Source organism: Erpetoichthys calabaricus, chromosome 3 (genome assembly GCF_900747795.2).
Source record: "Erpetoichthys calabaricus chromosome 3, fErpCal1.3, whole genome shotgun sequence".
Lineage (NCBI taxonomy): Eukaryota > Metazoa > Chordata > Cladistia > Polypteriformes > Polypteridae > Erpetoichthys > Erpetoichthys calabaricus.
The window spans coordinates 241,444,613-241,454,268 of NC_041396.2; positions in this window are offsets into that span (position 1 = coordinate 241,444,613).

The following is a 9,656-nucleotide window of genomic DNA, read 5'->3' on the forward strand; positions in this document are numbered from 1 at the left end:
CTGTTGGTACTTGCATTGACTCCAGCAACCCAGAAGGAATGGGACATAATGTGTTATGAAGTTGGATGGGTATTATATTATATTATATTATATTATATTATATTATATTATATTATATTATATTATATTATATTATATTACAGTGCTGCGGTGGGCTGGCGCCCTGCCCGGGGTTTGTTTCCTGCCTTGCGCCCTGTGCTGGCTGGGATTGGCTCCAGCAGACCCCCGTGACCCTGTAGTTAGGATGCAGCGGGTTGGATAATGACTGACTGACTGTATATTATAGTGCGGGTATATGAGTTTCTATAATAGATTTTATAATAGAGAGGGCTTTACATTCTAAGCAATATTAAAGAGATCCTGCCCAATAATAAATAGCAAGAAATGTAAGTGCTATTAATTATTCAATCCTTTCCTTTCCTTTTTCAATTCCATATGTATTATCTGAGTCTTTGTTTGAATGTCTGTTAATTGTAATCCAATAAAAATAACATAGCTCATTCTAAGCTCTTGTTCTGTTTTTCACACAACTGATAATTGCATCATTCTTACGATATTTTCACACTCCTCCTTATGTCTAGTTGAGATCACTTGAGAGTAATAAGATTATTCCCTTAAATACTGCATACCTGAAACTGCTGTATGCACTTAATTTTCTTACATTATGAGAAACTAAATTTTTAAAAATTAACTTATATTATGAATTTAAATACAATCCAAAAGTATTGTTACCCTCTTGACAATACTTCTTGTCTCAGAGAAACAAGATCAAGTGAGATGTATGTGATGCTGTATTTCTTTTCAGCAGCTTCTGTGATGCTCACCATCTTAGGAAACTTGCTGGTGGTCATTTCTGTCTCTCATTTCAGGCAGCTCCACACACCGAGCAACCTCATTGTACTTTCACTTGCAGCTGCAGATTTTTTGGTTGGCATTTTTTTGATGCCTTTCATGATAATTCAAATCATAGAAGGATGCTGGTATTTTGGGAACACATTCTGCTATTTTCATGCTTTATTCAGCTTTCTACTGACCTTAGTTTCTATTAGTAACTTGATATTTATAGCTATTGATCGCTATGTTGCTGTGTGTGATCCTTTGCTTTATTCTACTAAAATTACAATTCCTATGGTACAGATAAGTATTACAGCTAGTTGGTTATTATCTATATTATCAACTTGGGCAATTATGTATTTCAAGGGATGTTATTTTACATTTGATATTGCTTCTGTTTGTCTTGGTGAATGTGTAAGATTGTATAATGACATATTGGGGCTAGTGGATCTCTGTATATCTTTTATTCTTCCGTGCACTGTAATGGTAAGTCTGTATGCAAAAATTTTCATGGTCGCTAGGAGGCATTTAAAAATAATTAATCTGGTAAATCAGCCAACATTCAAAATAGAAGAAAGCCGAAAGAAAATACCTAAAAAATCTGAAAGAAAAGCTGCAAAAACATTAGGAATTGTCATATTTGTTTTCCTTTTTTGCTGGGTTCCTTTCTATCTGTGTTCAGTTATTAATACATACACTGACTTGGCTATATCTAATGTTATTATAAATTTTTTCGCATGGCTAATGTTTTTTAACTCTGGTATGAATCCAATAATCTATGCTTTATTTTATCCTTGGTTTCAGAAATCCATTAAACTCATTGTGACATTAAAAATATGTAGTCCTGAATCCTCAATGATTAACTTATTCTCAGTAAACCATTAGACCACAGCTGTAAATACATTTACTCAACATGATAATGAAATAAAAATATATGGTCTTAGGAAATGATTGATAGTCTGAGGCATGGTATTTGGTATGAACTGGATATTAAAACACAGATCTCATCTCTGTAATTTTACAGCGTCCGTTATAAATGACTGTATTGTAGATGCATGTGCAGTTTGAATATTTAGTCTGCTGCACTACTGGGGTATAGCAAAAGGAACAGCATACAGCCAGTGTAGTGGCATAGTTTGACAATTTAATAATATCTCTTCCTTATCAATTATACATTCCTACTTCATAACAACACATAAACCCTCATTTGAAACACAATGTGGTTATGCCTTCCTGTTAGGCTATTTACAAATGTCTCAGTGACAGTTTAGTAGAAAATAGATGTGAGTTCTTGTCTGACATGATAATATGTATGGCAACTCTAAGGTAATTTTACTAATGCTATTATTATTATTATTATTATTGTTATATTCTGTTTGTGTATTTAACATTATAAATAAAAAATGATCAGATTTGTCCTGCATAGTACTTTACTGAGAACTTTACCATGTACGCTAACAAATATTTACTGAATTTGTAAAGAGTGAAGTATTGAAATTTTGAATTTCATAATTACTAGTAAAATTTAGGGGAGATATAGTATTTTTAGATATTCACTCTGGCATGTACAACTGAGAACTTTCAATTGGAAGAAAAGATAAGCTGTTTGTACAGTATGTGAATTTTGGTTTACAGCTTCATCTTATTTTTTAACAAAATTACAATTTGTACACTGCAAAAAAATTCCTATGCAAAAACTAGACAAAAAACTTTAAATGGGAGTTGCTTTGCTTTTATTTAGCAAAAAAATCTGCCAATTGAGTAAGCAAAATTTACTCTATAAGATTTCTTTAAAGTAAGCTAAATAATCATAAATACATGCTTTTAATAAGTCAATATTTTTTATATTTCTTGTATAAATATTTTTCACTTGCTTAGATTTAATTTTTTGCAGTGATTCCATTATTTGATTGTTCTCCTAAAATTTATCATGTATTTGGTTCCACGGCAGAATTCAGATCCACAAATTCCTGTGCTTGATCAGATTTTGCATAGTCCAGTACACACTATTATGTGTATTAGGGCTACCACTTTTACTTTCTCTTACAGTTGGAGTATTTAGTACATTTTTAGGACAATTGACTTGTCCAGTGACCACTATACCTTTGCCGCCTAAATGTGTCAAAGCCCCTGTTGCTTTGTCCCTTATAAAACTGGCTTTGAGGAATTTGTAAAATTTGTATTTTTTATTTTTTCTTTATTCTTGATATGAAAATGAGTGGCTGTTGGTTTAGCTTGTGTCTCTGTAAACCACTCCAATCTACTCAGTGCTGTTCAATTGTTTTTTGCTCTTTACTTTAAAACCCATCCGTAAATATTTCTATTAACATATTAATAGAAAAGGCATATTATTTCTTCCCACACTACGGTTAGCATACCTCTCAAATACTCTGTTAACCTTTCCCAGTATTCATCAAGTTCTTCCTCTGACCTTTTTAAACAAACCCTTTATTTTTCTCCATTTCATCTTAATTGGATACATTTCATTCATTTTTCCTCAAAATTAATTAAACTCATCATTTGTAAATAATGTCTACAATTCTTCATCTAATTTTACCTTTAACTGACTTCATACACCTTATGACTATATATATATACTGTATATTATTTTTCAGTACAGCTATATTGAAATACTTGTGCTTGTATGGAATGACTTACTCACACACACTTGAATTTAATGAATCACATACATGGTTTGATGGCAGATTCTTACACAAGCAAAGAAGCAAAGCAAAGAAAGAAACTTCTTATTTTTGAATATTTTATATATTGACAAACATTCCAGATCTGACACTTGGTACACTTTGCGCAGAAATGCATTATTCATTTTACAATAAGTAAAGACAGACATAACCATCAAAGAGCAGTTATTCCAGATGAAATACTGATGCCGTTTTACGCAGAGAAAGTCAAACCAACATAATAAGTTTGGAATCAAATTTTGAATAGCTGCTGAGGTAAACAAATACAATATATACCAGGTAATATTCCCTATCTGGAGAAAGATCACACTATAATACCAGGTTAAAACAGTGGGACTGTGGTGATGTGACTCATTGAGACTTTCACAGGCAGTGGGAGAAAAGTCACTGTTGACAATATTTTCAGATGTCCTTTTATGGCAAATAAGTTATTTGTCTTATAAACACGCCTGCTACATAACAAACTATGAACAGAATGAGAGGGGAGTTTCCAGCCCTCTGTGAAAGGCAGCACAAGGAGACAGAAGTGAATAAAGTAAACCTGTTTTTGGTGCACAAGCTGCTTACACTGCAAAAATCACAGTTGATGTGGGCAGTAGTATAATCAATCCATTCAGCTGCCTGCAATTTACTCACCTAATCTGTGAAATATGTAAGAAATGCTGTTATTTCTTATAAAGTATTTATATAGAAAAAATTCTTGTTTTTGTTTTATTTAGCCCTTTATGCTTCTATCTGATTGATTAGCGCTGTTTTGCATTTTACGATTAAATACTGAAGTGGTTTTATGCCAAGTCGGAGTGCAAAAGGCAACATTGGAGAGTGCACACAGAATAAAAAGGAAAACTTTATAAAGTGTCACAGTTAAAAAATGTATTTCTACTTCATTTGCTATTTTATGTCACTAGATAACTGAAATGTGTTGTTTTGCTTCTAACTAATAAATCATATAGCAGTTTTCTGTCCAGCAGGTGCACAACCATGGAGTTTTTTTTTTTTTTTTGATTGAAAATGCATGCTAACATTTTGATTGGAAATATATGCAATACACTATTACATTTACTGAAGCTGTATTAGGCTGTCTGTGGTTTTTAGGGTTAGGGCAGTAGGGATGTGTTTTCAGGATGTAGAAGTGATGGTCCATTATTTAGAAAAAGGATTTAGACTGCACTTGGAGTAGCCTTGGCAGTTATACCATACCATACCATACCATTTTTATTTGTTAAGCGCTTAAAAACACAGCATTACAACTGACCGAAGCGCTGTACAGTTAAAACAAGCAAGACTAAAAGCAAAATATTAAAAACAAACATTAAGAGAGAATTAAAACAGAGACACTAAAAAACAGGTCAGGGGACCCAATAAAACAGAGAAATAGCAAAAAGCAAGTGGGAATAAGACAGGTTAAGAATTAAAAGCCAATGTGAAGAAGTGCGTTTTTAGGTGTGATTTGAATGTGGTGACTGAAGTGGCTTGCCTAACCACTAAAGGTAAGGAGTTCCAGAGCTTGGGTGCACAGACAGAAAAAGCCCTTTCACCACGAGCTTTAAAATGTGCCTTGGGAACGGTTAGGAGCAGCTGATCTGCGGATCTAAGAACACGAGGGGGATTGTGACAATGGAGCAAGACACTCAAGTAGGCAGGGGCTAGACCATTTAGTGCCTTATAGGTTAAGAGGAGAATCTTAAAATCAATTCTGAAGCTAACCGGCAGCCAGTGTAGGGTTTAGTTATAGTTCTGAAAAAAATGCAAGATGGTTCTAGCGTTAATGTATGAAGGTACTTATGTAATCAGAATTTTAAAGATAGATAGATAGATAGATAGATAGATAGATAGATAGATAGATAGATAGATAGATAGATAGATAGATAGATAGATACTGTAGATGCTTTATTAATCTCCAAGGGGAAATTCACTTAATCTTTATATTAGCAACATCTGTGTCATTTGATCAATTGTCCCTAAAATTTAGTGTCCATTTTTAGTTACACTTTCTGCATGACCTTCCTATTCTTCCTTCAATTTCTGTGCTTAAAACTAACTAGTAAGGTTTCAGGAATAATAACGTAATGAGAGAAAAGTGATCTTTCATTTAACATTTCAATTAATAATTTGGAATTATTATTAGGGATATCACTTTTCTTTTTCATAACATATTCATAAATCGGTATTTTACCCTGCAGATTACAGTGCAAAAATAACCACACCATAGCTAACTTGAAGTAATGTTTATTGCAAAATCTACTTACTTCTTAGTGGTTTGGATTCTGACAAGAATATGATAACAGCTTCTTTATCTAAAGGTAGTCAAGGACACTTCTTCCAGGTTCTGAATGATTCAAGACTCACCAGATGTATAAGACATGAAGGCAGAAGTAATTAGACTACAGAAAGTAAACTGGAAAATTCAATTGGAAGTTTACAATGTGTAACCTATTAGACACCGAATATCTTCATTCTACAAATCGAGGAAATTTAAAAATTATGTGGACTATATGTTATAGTTTATTTTTATATACCTTTTTCTTAATATAGATTTTGAGTGAAAGTTTTGTTCAAAAAGAGTACATTACAGCAAAAGTTCTTGTCCACTGTTTGCATCTTTCTTTCTTACAAGTTGGTGAATTCTGATCTATTGAATGTTAGCCTTTGAGTCAAGCTTTCGTCCCCTTCACCACTACTTTCCCTAAACCCCCCCACCCCACCCCCACACATCTGTCTACGATCTCCAACCCTAACACAAAAATCCTCCCCACTACATCTTTATTTTCTCTCTCTCCTTTACCTATACCCTATCTCGTCCCATACCTTCCCTTCTCCTTCTCCCCCGGGCATGGCCATATCATACCAGGGATGGAAAAAGACCCATGAACGCCTTAACCACCTACATTCCATCGTATTCACTCTGACAGGTACATGACCAGATGTAACTTCGCCATTGGCCCGGTGCTGTGATCACCCCGAACTCTAATACTCTAATTGGTTGGTTGGGGGAGCTTAATAGTGAAAAAGACAGAGGGTCATGTAACTTAAAAGAGGCAGGAGTGGTATGGGGCAGAACAGATTATGTAGCCTGGGCGGGCAAGAGGTCATGCTGGTTGAGGGACAGAGGGTCAAGTAGTTTGCAAATGTAACTGGAAAATTTTTCTAATACCCCTCAAGAGCAGAGGGTCATGTAGGATGCGAGGCAGATATCAACTTATTTTTGCCCACCTGCCTCAGCTACATGACCTTCTTCCTTTGAGTTCACATTACCCTCTGATTGGTGTGCAAAAGTAGGTTTACAGTTGTTCATATAGAAAAAGACATTGCACACCCCAGTACCGGTATATTTTTTGTTGATATTTAGAATTGTGTATTTATTATTTATTGCCTTTTTTATATTCTTTGAGTTTAGCACCATATATTTACTGGGTATAATTCCATGTGACAAATTAAATTTGATTTGACTTTTGATTTGTGGAATTTATTATGTGATGCAAGGGTGTAAGAGTCAATCTTAGAAACTTAATGATTGATGTTAAATTCATACAGTGTTTGCTTGATCTCTATGGAACACTAGCTTATTATGGCTATTAGAATATGATGTAGTCTTTTATCCCCTGTAAGTTAACATGAGACAGAACATTCTTCCTTTATCAGAGATACAGAGTGTTAATTAAGTCAGTCTTTTAAAATCAGTCCCATTGCTAGCATGGACTGATAGACCCATTTGCAGTTTGTAAATGGGATAGGCATACAGTTTTCTGACCATTTAGAAATGGTTCAAATTTGTGATAAAACTTAAGGAAACAAACAAGATATAAGCTTTAAACAAGAACATTTTTTTAATTTGCATTATCATATTTTTCTCTGTTTTTTTTTTTTTTTGAAGATATTTTGTTTGTGGAATCATTTCAACGTGTCAAGCTATTGCTAGAATCCCATGAAGCAAACTAAAGCTGCAGAACATTGGTAATTTTGGGTAAACACAGCTACAGAAGGTATCTATTTACTATATGAAATGGTATAAATGACATCTGTCAGAGTTTGAATGTAACTTTACTTGTAAAATTCACTTCATACAGCTGACAAATATATAAACCATTAGACCACAGCTGTAAATACATTTACTCAACATGATAATGAAATAAAAATATACTGTATAGTCTTAGGAAATGATTGATAGTCTGAGGCAAATTAACATCTTAAATTAAATAAAGATAAATTAACATTGTTGGTATTATGAAAAACAAGAGTAAATCAGCTGCAGTATACATAAGATATACCACTTATGAGCATGTCAATGATGTTGTATAAAAAAAGAATCCAGGAAAGGAAAGGAAGAGATTCTAGCTATAGTTAATCTGATTGCTTAGAAAAAATAAATTAGACTTACTGATATCTACAATGAAAGGATTACATTATCCAAAATATGCATCGTGTAATACAAAAATTAACAATAGTTATATTAGTTATTATATTAACCTGAGCACAAAAGAAGCACAATGCCTGAACAAACTTATCAAGAAATCCTGATCCATCACTGAGCAAACTCTTTAAGCTGTTGTGAAAAAGAGGATGATGGCAAAATTGGATGCCATCATAAAATATCGCCTCCATTCCCTCCAGAAGACGCTCTCTTGGAGCATTTTTATATAGATAACTTAACTCCTGTATTTATTTCTAGTACAAATAACTACTGTAATATGTTGTTTAAGACTGCTGGGATCACACTATTTGTAACTTTTCAGTGAATTCAAAAAGGCTGCTGTATGAGTAGAACTAGGAAGTAGAACTACTGTACATAATTTTTAAAACCATTCTTCATCCATGTAGGGCTTTAAATTACCTTAGTCCTATTCATTTACGTCAGTGTTTCCTAACCTCGGTCCTGGGGACCCCCGGTGACTGCAGGTTTTTGTTCCAACCAGATTCTTAATCAGTGACAACAATTTCATTTAATTAGCTGGTATTATTTTTCTTTTATTCTGCATTCAGAAAATATATACATTTATAAGACATTTAGAAATATTTCTGCTTTTGCTATACATTTAAATGCTTAACTCCCTTTTGTTGATTTCATTATATTTTGCCCTTTCTCTGTGCAGTTTTCCCCTTCATTGTATCTTATTAATAACAATTAAAAATGAGCAGAGCAGACACGCTGGCAAACAACACTGAATAATCAAAGGCTGCAAGTACTTTAGCATCAGACCCACTAATTAGTAAATAATGGATTAATTAAACAATTAGAACACCTAGAAAAGTAAACTGAAAATCGAGATGAAAATATTGTTAAAAGAAAAAAATACATTATTCCCATATAACTGCTTGGTACATTTTAATATATATATATATTGTGGGAAACAGCATGGACACAGACAGACGGAAATCATTTTGTCACCCAGCTCACGTTTATTTACAATATGTACAAGTATGAACGCGCACAAAACCCAGAGCCGCAGCACCAATCACCACAGTCCAGGCCCTCAACAAATGCCTTTCCTTCAGACCACCTCCTTCTCTCTCCTTCCAGACCTCGTCCTCTTCCACCCGACTCCAGCCTTGAATGAAGGGAGGCGGCCCCATTTATAGGTCTCCGGATGTGCTCCAGGTGTGTCCCAGCAATCTTCCACCGACACTCCCCATTGTGGTGGAAGTGCCAGCTGCATCCCCGGAAGCACTCCGGGTGTCCCTGCTCCTCTTCCCCCCAGCACTTCCTGGTGTGGCAGAAGTGCTGAGGTCCAGGGCTGCCAAGGCATCCGGGCGCCCCCTGGCGATGACCACGGGTCCCTACAGAGTTGAGCTGCAAAGCTCCGCACCCGTGGCCCCCAAAGCAACCAGGGTAGTTGCCCCCTTGTGGTCTGGAGGAGGCGTGAGCCCTCCTCCGGTCCTCTTGGGTGTCCCAGCTGGGTACCACCTCCAGTACAGAACTGAGGGAATAGGGAAAAGGTGGAGGCTTTTAAAGGGGAAGACAGGAAGTGAAGTCAAAGGGGTTGGGCTCATGTAGGTCTTCTGTCATTGGTGCGAGCCTGGACGTAACATCACAGGGTCCAGAGCCGGCAAGGTCTCCTTCCATTGGCTCGGTCCCAGAAGTGACGTCAAGAGGACCAGGTGGAATCTCCCATGAATAGTCTG